Source organism: Carcharodon carcharias, chromosome 8, assembly GCF_017639515.1.
Source record: "Carcharodon carcharias isolate sCarCar2 chromosome 8, sCarCar2.pri, whole genome shotgun sequence".
Taxonomy (NCBI): domain Eukaryota; kingdom Metazoa; phylum Chordata; class Chondrichthyes; order Lamniformes; family Lamnidae; genus Carcharodon; species Carcharodon carcharias.
In genome coordinates this window covers 47,159,170-47,174,720 of record NC_054474.1, presented here as the reverse complement: position 1 = coordinate 47,174,720, position 15,551 = coordinate 47,159,170, and the positions used below count along the sequence as shown (strand labels likewise).

General features: G+C 43.1%; 1 protein-coding gene across 1 annotated transcript in view; it reads right to left on the bottom strand.

The window, feature by feature from the left end:
- The window catches only part of spock1 (SPARC (osteonectin), cwcv and kazal like domains proteoglycan 1), a 561,041-nt gene that overhangs the window by 411,116 nt on the left and 134,374 nt on the right, over positions 1-15,551 (bottom strand). The window lies entirely within an intron of this gene.

The following is a 15,551-nucleotide window of genomic DNA, read 5'->3' as shown; positions in this document are numbered from 1 at the left end:
CGAGTGAGTTTGTATCCCAAATGCTTAATGGTGAGGTGGGTAGGGTTGGAGCTCATCAGTCCTAAAAGTTTTGCCTCAGTACTCAGTGACTTTTTACAGTAGAATTGCAACGTCTGGCAAAAAATCTGGCTTTCCTCACTAACATCTGCTTTTGTCTTATTTCTAAACATTATTTTAGATGCTGAACTGCCTCCTAATTGGATTTAAAGTTGATTAAGAGGACTAGTGCATCTCCCCTTTCACCATCTATCCTGGCTTGGGAGAAATCTAGCTGATATTTTAGTCTACCAACTGAACATAGCAGCTTCAATTATTCTCTAAAACTTTTGGAATCCACTGTTAACCCCACAGTAACACACTCAAAGCATAAAAAACAAACCCCGAATTGCTGGTGCTCCTTTCTACTGTCAGAAGTAGAGGGGAGTGGGACTCCTGCCCACCAGTCCTGTTCAGTGCTGACACCATCCCAGATCCCGAGCTCGAGATCCATTGTACAAAAGGGTCTATATCCAAATTATCTCTGGTTCTCCATGGACATCACATGGTCGGTGTGTGTATCGGGCATAGTACTCGGCCACAGATGGCACAGTCACAGTCAAGGGGTGCCATCTGCAGCCTGTAGATCAGGAACAGGTGGTATAGGGGTGGGCGCTCAATGGTCTCATGGTGGGCGGGGGTCCTTATATGTGTCAGGTTCAGAGGTGGGAACTCCAGGCCCCCTAAAAAAATCTCATCCCCTCACAGAGCAAATGCCTTCATGCATATTGCGAAGGATGAAGTCTTGGAGTCCAAAGAATGAGTAATCCATTGCCTTAAATAACAGCAGGACATCCAAGCATCTGGCTAAATCTATCCCATAGCAGTAGGTCTATTGAAATGGGGCAGTGGGGGGGGGTGGTGGGGAGGTGGTGGGGAAAGGAGAACCTTTGGAGGCTGGTGCTCACTCATGTCTTTCTTTCAATGTTCCTGCAGAACATCCCAGTCACTATGGCAGCCTACAAGAGGCAGGAGTTGCACTGTGATCCTCATTTCACTCGTGGCAGTGTACCTTCAGTCTGACAAGGCTCCTCAAGGAGTTCCATCTGCAGCAATGGGAAAACGCCTTGTGTGACTTCAATGGTGATACTTCTAGCAAGTCTTGGCTTCAGCACTGTCTTCCCATCAAGCTAACGTATGAGCATCGAGACCATGCTCCATGGTTCTATTGACTTCAACACATCTGCATAAGGATACAGCATCGCTGAGCTCAGCGAGTGTTTCAGGGAGTGGGGGGGGGTCCGTGCTCAGTAAAAATGAATGGGCCAGCATTGTATTCCTTCTTTTGATAATTGCCTTGTGGGCACTGTGCAGCCAATTCCAAGGTAGAAAACAGTTAAGGCTGTAGCTTGAGCACCAGGACAAAATTGTGCCTGTGACAGACAGAGCACTGACACATTGTGCGCACTTTCCCACCTCACTCATTGGTCAGCTTAGCAGATGTACACTCGTAAAGATGACAACACACAAGGCTGGTAGGAGTGGCACACAACCTCAGAACATGACCTTATAGATTGCAAACCCTTATAAATGACAGAGAGTACGTGGAGTTCAAGAAAAGATTATCCTTCTCCATAAGCATCTACATCTCCCCTTCCACATGACACCTTCATCTTTCCACAATGCAGTCGAGTTGGGGGAATTACATGAGCCTCCATCTTACATGGCCAAGAATGAACATCACTTGAGCCTGTGACGCAGGTCGATGAGTTGCCTTGCACAAGCATTTTTGACACTGAGAATGAGGCATCGCTGAAGTCAGTAATGAACCAAAGTGACACAACTGAGAAGCAATACACACCTAATGAGATGGCTGCACACAACGTTGACCAGAGGCACATGGTACAAAATAGCGATGTTGGGGGGGAAATGGTGTGACATCTGGTTGAGGACAACACAACAACACAATAGAGAGGAGGCACACACAAGAGATGTGGAATGATGCAATTCTACTTACATTGGTGGAAAATATATACATGTGGTGAACTCCCATGCCACCTTTGTGCTCCTAGTATTTCTTGATCTTCCTAACCCTGTTGCCCAGTCTTGGTGCTTCCCTGACATCCACAGGATCCTCAGAGGTGTTGAGGGAGCTGGAGAGGGGGAACTGGCTCCTGGTATCCCTGGGGTGCTTGGCAGTGGTGCCTAGGAGAGAGAGTAGGGACATACAGTGGCAACTCAAAAACATGGCAATGCATTCAGTGGTGCTTCTGAAGGATCAGCTGGAGAAGGTCCTCACTTGGGTCTGTACTGCAGACCTCACTGTCACTGCTGTCCAGAGAGGCATGGTCCCGAGCCTGTCCAGCCAGCTCAACAGCACGGTTCTCACAAGGAGTGAGCACCTTGAGCTCAGGCATTCCCCCAGTTGTCTGGAACCTCTCCCTTTTATTGTGGGTGAGCTTGTCCTGCATAAAGACAAATGGAGACAATGTGAGCAGGACATATGCAAAGGCAAATGATAAGGATAACTGCCTTGTGTGGGTGCTGATTAAAGCTGTGTACAGGATGAGGGTGCGAGGTGTACAGGATGACAATGCGAGCTACACACGATATATAAGCCCAGATGGGGGAGGTATGAAGGTGTGTGAGAGTTAGTGATGTCCCTTGAGCTGGCAGTGTGAGATACCCCCTGTAGGGTATCATCCTGCGAATGTGTGAGGGGTTTGAGAATGAGTTGATGAGATGGCTGGCTTACCCTGAAGGAATGGATGGGATCATTCATCCTCATCCTGCACTGGATGGCTGATATCCTATGTGGAGTTGGCACTCACCACAGAGGCCCCCTCCTCCCAAGCCACAGTTGAGACGTTTGTGAACTTCCTTCTGTCATCATGGTGGGGTGGGGGTGGGGGGGGATTCTGTGCAGCGTCTCCCAGTGATCCTCTGTGGCATCTAGAAGGTGACCCATTGAAGCGGCACTAAACCTGGGCACCGCAGACTTCTTTGGTTTGGGGGCCATCTCAACTGGAGCCATCCTGGGCTGCAGCCATTGAGAAAGCTGTGCACGGATGCAGTTTAAATAAAGTGTCCGGAGTGATGATCTGCTGAGGTCACAGTGGGGCAGGTGAAACAGAAGCCGCCCACTCTTGATGTCTTTCTTGTTGATGTATATTTAATGAGGCAAAAGTCGGACACTCAGGTGCAAAAATCCACCATTGTGGCCAGCAGGGAAAATGCCACGTTTCCCACCTACCATCGCACTTAGTCCACAGAGGGGAAAATCCTGCCCTTAATCTTCAATCTTGAAGTGTGGTCACTGTCATAATGTTAGAAAGTTGAATCTTCTTTGGGTCCATTTCAAACAGAATCTGACACAGAGATATGTTTGCACTGGAAGCAGAACTGACAGAACTTCTGGTGGCTAATACCATCCCATCACTTCTCCTGGCATCAGGGTGGAGGAAGATGGACCTGCCTCCCCTCCTAGTGGAATTTCTTTACCTAAAAGAGAGAGAGAGACCTGCAAACAGGATTCCACCTGATCACTAGGCTTATACTGCTTAGTACCCTCTCAAGCATTTTAGGATTAATGTTTTTTGAATATTGCACTCAGAGTCTATTAATCATTTGATTACAATTCTGCTTTACTACAATGTGGATGGTGATATTTCATTACTATTCTGTTACATTTACACTTGTAACCCCACTCAGTTTTGTATAAACAATTTGAAATTAGATTTACATACTCATCATACTTCTCTTTACTCTAAGTGAAGTATAAATACTGAAACTGTATTAATGTATTTGAATGCAATTGAAATTAAAAGGAAAGATTTTTTTTTCTCCTTTCCTTCTCTGTTAAATGTATTTGCTCCTTGTTAGGTTGCAGTTCTGTTCCTATCAGTGTTACAATCCCTGAAAAGAACGATAATTTTTAATAAGTGATTTATATTCCCAGTGACTGACTCAAGGGATCGCACAACAATATTTCAAGTTTTAGGGCTCTTACTGTAAAAATGAACTAAAATCAACACTAACTAAACACTATTTAATAGGGAACTAATACACTAAACTACAGAAAAGATAGCCCCTCCAACGAAGTCCATAAGGAATAAAAGCAGATGGACCACTCGGCATTGACCTAGGCACCGGAAACGACAATGGCAAACTCAACCCTGTTGACCCTTCAAAATCCTCCTTACTAATATTTGGGGGCTTGTGCCAAAATTGAGAGAGCTGTCTCAGACTAGTTAAGAAACAGCTTGACACAGTCATACTCTTGGAAACACACTCTTACAGATAATGTCCCAGATGCCACTATCACCATCCCTGGGTATGTCCTGTAGTACCAGCAGGACAGGCTCAGGATAGGAAGTACAGTCAGGAGCCTGGGAGTCCTCAACATTGACTTTGGACTCCATGAAGTCTCATGGGCATCAGGTCAAACATGGGCAAGGAAAACAGAAATACCTGGAAAAACTCAGCAGCTCTGGCAGCATCGGTGGAGAAGACCAAAGTTGACGTTTTGAGTCCTCATGACCCTTCAACCTCCTGCTGATTACCATGTACCGCTTTCCCTCAGCTGATGAATCAGTGCTCCTCCATGTTGAACACCTCTTGGAGGAAGCATTGAGGATGCCAAGGCCACAGAATACACTCTGGGTGGGGGACTTCAATGTCCATCACCAAGAGTGGTTCGGTCGCACCACTACTGACCAAGCTGAGAAATAACCTGCTCACTGATGTTCAATATGGGTTCCGTCAGGATCACCCAGCTCTTGACCTCATTACAGCCTTGGTTCAAACATAGACAAAAGATCTGAGTTCAACAGGCGAGGTGAGAGTGACTGTCCTCAACATCAAGGCAGCATTTGACAAAGTATGGTATCAATGAGCCCTAGCAAAACTGAAGTCAGTGGGAATCAGGGGGAAAACTCTCCGCTGATATCTAGCAAAAGGAGAACAGTTGTGGTTGTTGGAGGTCAATCATCTCAGTTCCAGGACATCACTGCAGGAGTTCCTCAGGGTAGTGTCCTAGGCCCAACCATCTTCAGCTGCTTCATCAATGACCTTCCTTCCATCATAAGGTCAGAATTGAGGGTGTTCATTGATGATTGCACAATGTTCAACACCATTCACGACTCTTCAGATACCGATGCAGTCCATATCCAAATGCAGCAAGAGCTGGACAATATCTAGGCTTGGGCTGAGAAGTGGCAAGTATCATATGCACCACACAAGTGCAAGGCAATGACCATCTCCAACAAGAGAGTATCCAACCATCAACGTTGACATTCAATTGCATTACCATCGCGGAGTTTCCCATTATCAACATCCTGGGGGGTTACCATTGACCAGGAACTGAACTGAACTAGCCATATAAATACTGTAGCTACAAGAGCAGGTCAGAGGCTAGGAATCGTGTGGCGAGTAACTCACCTCCTTAGTCCCCACAGCCTACCCACCATTTACAAAGCACAATTCTGGAGTGTGATGGAGTACTCCCCACTTGCCTGGATTGCAGCTCCCACAACACTCAGGAAGCTTGACACCGTCCAGGACAAAGCAGCCCACGTGATATACATGCACGTGCACACACACACCTTTTAGGTGTGACATTCCATTCTCTAACTAATTGGTCAAGTAATCCACATAGGAATTTTCCAGCAAGTGATTACCTTACAGTCTCAGCCAGCTTTTGCTTGTATGTCCTTTTTAAAAAAAAAACACATGCTTTACTTAAAAGTTCAATATGTCCTTAAGTAATTTGGGGATAGGAACCATGGTCATGGCACAATTAATGGCATTACCATTGCTGAATCCCCCACTGTCAACATTCTGGGGTGATCACTGACCAGAAACTTAACTGGACCAGCCATATAATTACTCTCATGGAGATATTAATATATATAATGTTATTGGAAATTATATATTTTAATAGCAGTTTAGTCTGTGTCTGAGTGTGTGTGTTAATTGGATTAAAGCCAGCTAGTCTGAGTGCTTTGATGTATAGTAGCTTTGAGATGTAAACAGTAAGGTAAAGGGTGCATTTGCATTTTGATGAATAAACCATCCAAAGACAGGAGGTGAAATCTTGCACCTAACTAGGAGATGCCAAGCAATGTTTATACTACTAATAAAATTGGTACAATGAAAGTGGTTTAAAGGGCCTGGAGATATAATGAAAATTTACACTCAAAGGGGAAAGCTGGGTATAACAGAAAGGAGTTGTGTGTGTGCAGGTCAGAGACATGTAAGATCTAAGCCTGTAGGTTTACCACTGTGTCTGCAGAGGAAACAAATTGAAAGGAACCTCATTTGAATTCATAATTTGCCTGGTGTCTGTTTAAGTCTATTGGTGATTGTTGCCTTAATGAAGATTAATTTAGGAATTTGTTAAAAAAGTTATTATAGTAGTATTTTGTAGCCATGTGTATGTGTTTAATTTGTTGTGAAATAATAAATGTTTCCTTTAGTTTAATATATAAACCACTCAAGACTTGGTGGTCTTATTCCTGAATTTAGAGCTGCAATTCAAAACATACCAATTGAAAATATAGGTTATGACAGTTATTTAAAGTTTCCCTCTGGGATTTTAAATAACTCAGCCTTTAACAACTGCTGTGTCATAACATTACTGTGACCACAATAGCAGGTCAGAGGTTGGGAATTGTGCAGCAAGTAACTCACTGTCTAACTTCTCAAGGTTTGTCCAGCATCTACAAGGCACAAATAAGGAGTGTGATGGAATATTTCCCACTTGCTTGGGTGAATGCAGTTCCAAAAACACTCAAGAAGCTTAACACAAGTCAAAGCCTGCTTGATCATCACCTTAAATATTCATTCCCTCCACCACCAGTGTACAGTGGCAGCAGTGCGTATTGATTACAAGATATACTGCAGAAACTTACCCAGGTTCCTTCGACAACACCTTTCTTTACAGCCTAGAAGAACAAGGGGAGCTAGTGCATGGAAACATGACTACCTGAAAGTTCCCCTTCAAGTCACACAGCATCCTGACTTTCAACCATATCATCATTCCCTTACTGTCTTCGGGTCAAAATCCTGGATCTAACTCCCAAATAACACTGTAGATGTACCTACGTCACATGGACTTCAGCAGTTCCAGCTCACCACCACCTTCCCAAGGGCAATTTGGGATAGTCAATAAATGTTGGCTTTGAGTGATATTCACAGCCCAAGAATGAATAAAAAACCTTGTCTGGCTTACTGAGAGTTTCCAGCATTTATCGTTGTTATGGCCTTTATTTACTTGGTGTATCATATTTATTTGCACTTCAAAAAGATGCAACACATGATTTATTAAGTTACTAAATGGCAGATAGATTTTGTTGCTGGAAAAATCTAAGGTTAAGCAATTCCTTCAATGAAAAAGTCAGTTATATTGTTTTTACAGCATAATTTATTTGATTGATTGTTTGATTCAGCAGTGCATTTTCTTCAGTTTAGCAAAATCCTGACAGAGGACAAAAACCAGTTTCTAGTTCACCCTCAGATAGAAAGAATGTTCCATCTTAAGGTCACTGACAGAGTTTGAGGCTATTTTCATAAAGCATTAGTATGATGATGCACAAAATTCATTGCTTAACAGATTTGCTCACTGTGTCTTGTAGAAGGCAGGTGCAAATTATTGTCTTCTATAGTCTACTTCTGTAATTCCAATTTTAGCTTCATTGAAAAGATCAATGCATTCATGGTGAGTTTTAGACAGAATGACAGTGGATGAACATATTGAATCTTGGGTTGCCCTGGTGAGCTGGAGCTCATCATTTCAGCTGTACCTTCTGGCCTGCTGCAGAAATCTATATCTCATTAATCTTTTTCTAGCTACATTCCACTATAAGAGTACTGCAGAGTATAATCTATCGAGTCTATAATCAGGTTAGTTCCAAACACCTATGTGGCACAAATAAATACATACAAACCCGATCTAAATGTTTGATTAGAATGCACTGTTGTTGCTAAGGTGTGGACCAGCATGAGGAATGTTAAAAAAAATTCTAATGAAACATCACTAAAAAATGGCCCCTGTCAATATCAACATGACGCTGCATAGGACTATAGCAGCATTAAAATAAAAGGATTCACACCTTGAGTATTTTAATGATGCTTCAAGCTAACCCCACATCATATGTTGTTATCTTCAGATCCTAGGGCAATGTTAATTTTGTAGCTGAGTATTAAGGGTATTTAAAAATGGTGCAGATTCACTGGCTCTACTGTGATACCTCCTTTCTTGCAGGTTTGGGGGGAACTGCCACGGCTGGCCAGCTTTGAACCAATTACATAAATGACCTTTATGGAGGGTGAACTACACCACATTTTAATAATTAACAAATAACTTGCTTTTAAAACTTGAAATAAAAGCTTTGTTTTTAAGCAAGCATCAAATACTATTAGGATGCCTTGAGGAGAAGAAAGACAAAAGACTAAGAATACAGTAAATTATTTTAAATTACATAAAAGGTTCCTTAATGAAATAATTTTGATCTATTCACATTTTCACAAGATCTGTAGTAAATTCTACTGAAGTCCTGTTTACACTGGTACAGCATCTGGAGACTCACTTAAATATTAAATATTAAATAAAAATCAAATGCAAGATAAGTAAGTCCAAACATACCTCTTACCATCTCTATTGGTTATATGCACATGCAGTGCAAGAAAGGTAATGGATACTGAAAACAATGGTGACCCTAACACCTGAATCATCATTATCTTAGTCCCTTGAGATGGAAGGTGGCTTGCTTCCATTCCAGAATATAAAGTGATGGCAGTTAATAAGTACTCAAAGATAACACTGCATGACCTATGCCTTGTACAACAATGGGGGTTTTGCAATTACTGTTCAGAAATACAATCAAATGCTTTCTTGCAACAGCCTAGTTTTTTGCATGTATTTCAGCTGCAGGTCTGATTCAGCTACAGATCTGACATTTTGAAATCAGTTAATAAATAGATTTTGGTCTTATGGCTATGTTATTCCCTATATTACACTATGTGAGTACTTCAACCCCAAAATCTCCACCAGCACTGTAATGGTTCCCACTCCTCTATACCCCCACCTATTCATCCCAGGGGTCAATGATGAAATAAAGTACAGTTTTCTACACCAACACACTAATTGTGAATTTGGTGGCTTTGTCCCATTTGCACAAAAAATATAGGGTAGTAGCAGATGGAATATAATGTAATACCTGCTCATAACACCTAGAAATTGCAGATTTTGCAACTCACATGATTTGCTGGGGGAATAATTCTTGTGAATTATCTTCAGCACCCATCTAAAAAAGGAAGGAACCTCCTGAATATATTAAACTCAGGGTCAACCATTGCCATTTTCCGACCTTACTGCCACTTCTTGCTGCCTCCCATCAGCCTTGGGCAGTGAAGACATTAAGACAGCCACTTTGTATACTGCTTAAGAGAATCCTCAGCTGTTTTCAGGAAAAATATTGGCGAGAGATATTGGAGACGTTTTACTTGTAGGTCTTTTGATCTTAAAGACTGGAAAGTACCTGTAGTCACTATTATAGATTCTGAACTATTGAGGGGTTTCAGGCATTGCATTTGTTTTTTGATTGAAAGGGGAGTGGGGAAAGGGGAATGTTGAACAGTAGAAAGGAGCAAGAGGAGCTGTAGCTGAAATGGGGTGTAAATGGAGAAATCCTTATCCTTTCAACAGCATTGATAGACCCAGAGCATGCCCTTGTAGTTCTTAGATGAACATCACTCAAGGAGGCTTCAATTCTCCAGTGAGGCAGTGGTAATGTATTTTATCCTGCAACCAGACCTGCAACCAACCGCCACAGCTAGTACAGCATTGCCTGTTGTAATCCAGGTCACTGCAACTATGAACTTCTTTGCCTCTGGCTCCTTCAAGCTGCACAAAGCATATCAGTAACATCAATCAGACTGTAGACTGTGCTAGAATTAAACGGGTGACTGCTGCTATGTTTGATAAAGCAAACACATTCATTATTTTCTCCAAGGATGTCAAAAGCACAGGGCTCTGGGATTCACACACTTTGCAGGATTTCTCCATGTGCAGCTTGCCATTGCCTACACCCCTTCACACAATGCAATTGGCTTCATGAATTGGAAAGGATGCAATTATAAAACTGATGATAAGCAGCATATCATGTAGGCCCCATGCCTTCTGCCAGCCGCCACAATGTACTTATATTGTGTTAACTGCCCAGCTCCACACTAGGAGCGGAGACTAGAAGAACAAAATCAATCCCTTTCATAGATGGAATTGAGTTATTTGACTTTGTACTTTTAACAGAAAAATGAACAGGACCTTAATTTAAACCCTATTTTTACATAGTCCTAATCCCCTTGTTTCCAAAATATTTATTGAAATAAACTACATACAATTGATAATATTAACCAGACAAACCATTCATGACCATCCTTATACTTCTAGGCTACAATAGTATGGAAAGATTCACTCGCTCAACAACTTGTATTTATATAACACCTTTAATGTAACAAAATGTTCCATAATACTAATGTTCATATTAGTATTAGAAAGCAAAATTTGACACCTAGTCACATAAGGCAATATCTAGGGCAGACGACTAAAGCTTGGTCAAAGAGGTAGGTTTTGAGGTGCATCTTAAAGGAGGAAAGTGAGGTAAAGAGTTGGAGAGGTTGAGAGAGGGAATTCCACAGCTCAGGGCCTGGGCAGCAGAAAGCACCAGTCAAACGATGAAGCAAATAAAATCGGGGATGTTCAAGAGACCAGATTTAGAGGAGCATTGATATCTCAAGAGGGTGGCGAGGCTAGAGGATTTTACAGAAGCAGAGACAAGTGAGGTCACTGAAGGATTTAAAAGAAGAATGAGAATTTTAAAATTGAGGTACTGTTTGACTGGGAGCCAACTTAGCTCAGCAAGTACAGGGATGATCGGTGAATAAAACTTGGTTCGAGTAAGGATGCGGGCAGCAGAGTTTTGAATGACTCCAAATTTATGGAGGATAGAATATAGGAGACCAGCTAGGAATGCATTGGAATAGTGAAGTCCAGAGGTAACAGAGGCATGGATGAGGATTTCAACAAATTCTCCCTCTAATTTCTGTTAGCTGTGTACAACCTGCTTGCTGAATGGCACGATCCCTTTAAGATTGCCATGCAACTGAGCATGCATGCATCTTAAAAGGAATGATGCTTGTATGCAGCTTATTTGTTCCCTGCATGGAACATTATGGATTACTGCAGAGTTGCGCAGTCTGGAGGGAACATATTTTTTCTAGCAGCAGATGAACTGAGGCCACTGTGGAGCTGGTGATATTATGGGGGTGGAAATGGGCAGTCTTAGTGATGACGCAGATATGTGGTTGGAAGCTCATCTTGGGGCCAAATCTGACACCAAGATGATGAACAGACTGATTCATCCTCAGGCAGTTGCCAAGGAGAGTGATGGAGTCAGTGGCTAATGGAGTTGTAGTGGGACTGAAAAGAATGGCTTTGATCTTCTCAATATTTAGCTGGGGGAATTTCTGCACATAGTCCTGAATGTCAGATAAGCAGTCTGACAATTTAGAGATAATGGAGACGTCAGGAGGGGTATTAGTGAAGGAGAGCTGGATGTCGCCAGCATATGCCCGTCAAAGTTGATCTCACGTAAAAGTCGACTTGTGATTTTTGGTTAAAAAGTTTGTAATTTTTCATACACCTCATGTAAAATTCAACCTACAGTTTTTCAGGGATCAAAGTACAAAAATTTTGGAACCAAAGCGTGATCCTGGAAATGTTTATGATGAGTTAGGACACTAAAATCACCAACATTTTTGAAGTGCATTTTATTACATTCATGCGATGGTGAGAGTTCCTGTCTAAAGTTCCTGGTTAGAAGACAATGCCTGCTCATCTCTTTTTACATGTCTTTCTATAAGTTAATGATTTGATTTTGTTGTAATCGTCCCTTAATCAGCAAAACAATATTGGGGTGATTTTTCCAAATTAGTTACCAGCAGCTGAAAGTTAGCAACAACATTGCACTTTTTAATTGACAGAGCAACAATGGTCTTTTTACAATTTCACTTAACGTTTTGTTTTGGTTTTTGTTTCATCCTGTGTGGGCCCACATCAAGCATGCATGTCAATCCCTTGAAAATATTATTCATATGAAAGTCAACCCTTAAGTTTTTTGCCGAAAAAAATTTGTCTCAAAAATTCGACATTTACACAGGTATGTGAAAACTGATATAAAAACAAAAATAAAAATACCTGGAAAAACTCAGCAGGTCTGGCAGCATCTGCGGAGAGGAACACAGTTAATGTTTTGAGTCCGTATGACTCTTCATCAGGAAAAATAGAAGAGAGATGAAATATAAGCTGGTTTAAGAGGGGGTGGGACAGGTAGAGCTGGATAGAGGGCCAGTGATAGGTGGAGATTGCCAAAAGATGTCAAAGACAAAAGGACAAAGGGGTGTTGAATGTGGTGATATTAGCTAAGAAATGTGCGAAAGGGGACATTAAAGGTAGAAAGCAGGACGAGCAAGGGACAGATAGCCCTAGTGGGGGTGGGGTGGGTGGAAGGGATCGAAATAGGCTAAAAGGTAGAGATAAAACAATGGATGGAAATACATTTAAAAATAATGGAAATGGGTGGGAAAAGAAAAATCGATATGAATTATTGGAAAAAAGGAGGATTGGAAAGGTGCTGGGGATGGAGGAGGGAGTTCATGATCTAAAATTGTTAAACTCAATTGTTAAACTCCGGAAGGCTGTAAAGTGCCTAGTCGGAAGATGAGGCGCTGTTCCTCCAGTTTGCGTTGAGTTTCACTGGAACAGTGCAGCGGGCCAAGGACGGACATGTGGGCATGACAGCAGGGTGGAGTGTTGAAATGGCAAGCAAAAGGGAGGTTTGGGTCATGCTTGTGGACAGACCGAAGGTGTTCTGCAAAGCGGTCACCCAGTCTGCATTTGGTCTCTCCAATGTAGAGGAAACCGCATTGGAAGCAGCGAATGCAGTAGACTAAATTGAGGGAAGTGGAAGTGAAATGCTGCTTCACTTGAAAGGAGTATTTGGGCCCTTGGATGATGAGGAGAGGGGAAGTAAAGGGGCAGGTGTTGCACCTTCTGCAGTTGCATAGGAAGGTGCCGTGGAGGGGGTTGAGGTGTAGGGGGTGATGGAGGAGTGGACCAGGGTGTCCCGGAGGGAACGATCCCTGCAGAATGCCGCCGGGGGGGGCGCAGGGGGGGTGAAGGGAAGATGTGTTTGGTGGTGGCATCATGCTGGAGTTGGTGGAAATGGCGGAGGATGATCCTTTGAATGCGGGGATAGGTGTGGTGGTAACTGAGGACAAGGGGGACCCTATCATGGTTCTGGGAGGGAGAGGAAGATGTGAGGGCAGATGCACGGGAGATAGGCCGGACACGGTTGAGGGCCCTGTCAACCACCATGGGTGGAAAACCTCGGTTAAGGAAGAAGGAGGACATGTCAGAGGAACTGTTTTTGAAAGTGGCATCATCAGAACAGATGCGATGGAATTGAAGGAACTGAGAAAATGGGATGGAGTCCTTACAGGAAACGGGGTGCGAGGAGCTGTAGTCAAGGTAGCTGTGGGAGTCGGTAGGCTTGTAATGAATATTGATGGACAGTCTATCACCAGAAATTGAGACAGAGAGGTTAAGGAAGGGTAGGCAAGTGTCAGAGATGGACCATGTGAAAATGATGGAGGGGTGGAAATTGGAAGCAAAAGGAATAAATTTTTCCAGGTCCAGACGAGAGCATGAAGCAGCACTGAAGCAGTCATCGATGTATCAGAGAAAGAGTTGTGGGAGGGGGCCAGAGTAGGACTGGAACAAGGAATGTTCCACATACCCCATAAAGAGACAGGCATAACTGGGGCCCATGGGGGCACTCATAGCCACACCTTTTATTTGGAGGAAGTGAGAGGAGTTTAAGGAGAAATTGTTCAGTGTGAGAACAAGTTCAGCCAGACGGAGGAGAGTAATGGTGGATGGGGATTGTTCAGGCCTCTGTTCGAGGAAGAGGCAGAGAGCCCTCAGACCATCCCGGTGGAGGATGGAAGTGTAGAGGGATTGGATGTCCATAATGAAGAGGAGGCGTTTGGGGCCAGGGAACTGGAAATTGTTGATATGATTTAGGGTGTCAGAGAAATCCCGGATGTAGGTGGGAAGGGACTGGGCAAGGGGAGAGAGAATGGAGTCAAGATAGCAAGAAATGAGTTCTGTGGGGCACGAACAGGCTGGCACGATAGGTCTGCCGGGACAGTCCTGTTTGTGGATTTTGGGTAGGAGGTAGAAGCGGGCCATCTGAGGTTGAGAGACTATGAGGTTGGAAGCTGTGGAAGGAAGATCCCCAGAAGAGATGCGGTCAATAACAGTCCTGGAAACAATGGCTTGATGTTCAGTGGTGGGGTTTTGGCCCAGGGGGAGGTAGGAGTAAGTGTCTGCGAGTTGATGCTCCTCCTCTGCGAGGTAGAGGTCAGGGCGCCTGACAACAACAGCACCACCCTTGTCAACAGGTTTGATGACAATATCAGGGTTGGACCTGAGAGGACGGAGTGCAGCAAGTTCAGAGAGAGACAGGTTAGAGTGGGTGAGAGGAGCAGAGAAATTGAGATGACTGATTTCATGCTGACAGTTCTCAATGAAAAGATCAAGAGAAGCTAAGAATCCAGAGGGAGGGGTCCAGGTAGAGGGAGAATATTGGAGGTGGGTAAAAGGATCCATTGAATGAGGAGAGGACTCCTGCCCAAAGAAGTGAGCACAGAAACGAAGGTGGCGGAAGAAGAGTTCAGCATTGTGCCGAGCCCGAAATTCATTGAGATGAGGGCATAAGGGTATGAAACTGAGTCCTTTGCTGAGCAACTGATGTTGTGTTTTCAGATAATGTCACCAAGCCAACAAAATATGTTAATTTGAACTATTTCCAAATAAGGGATGTGGAACAGTGAGAATTAGGGATAAAAGTTGGAATGGAATCTTCTTTGGTACAGTTTTACCATGGCTTCTGTCATATGATTCTTCTAAGACATGGTTCAACATAACGTTACTTCCGAGACAGAAGAAAGACATTGCCTGTGCTGGCAGCACTTGAGGAATCCTAGGGCCTTGAGGGATAAGAAACTTCCAAGTTGTCTTTACTGTTTTTATTAAGTATATGCAACATGTTGCTTAATAAATTCTACTTGATTCATATCTAAAAGTTATTTGTACCTTGTTAGGTCAGGTAGAACCAAGGACCCTATTGTTAGGAATTAAGAATGTGGAACTTAGATATTTTACGTGAACGGATTTTATACCTCAAAACTCCTAAGCCTTTACAAGGTAAGGAGAAAAAGAAGTGAGGGTATAACTTACCTTTGTCACAGTCACATAGAGGTCATTTGTAACTTTGATAAGGGCAATTTAGGTACTGTGGTGGTGGGGGAGGAAAGCTGATTGGAAGGATTCAAACATGAAGTTCTGGGAAAGATAGCACAGATTTGGGAGGTGACAACACGTTGAAGGACTTTAGAGAGGAAGGGGGTGTTTGAGATAATTGGTAACTTACAAGAACATAAAGCCCAAGGTT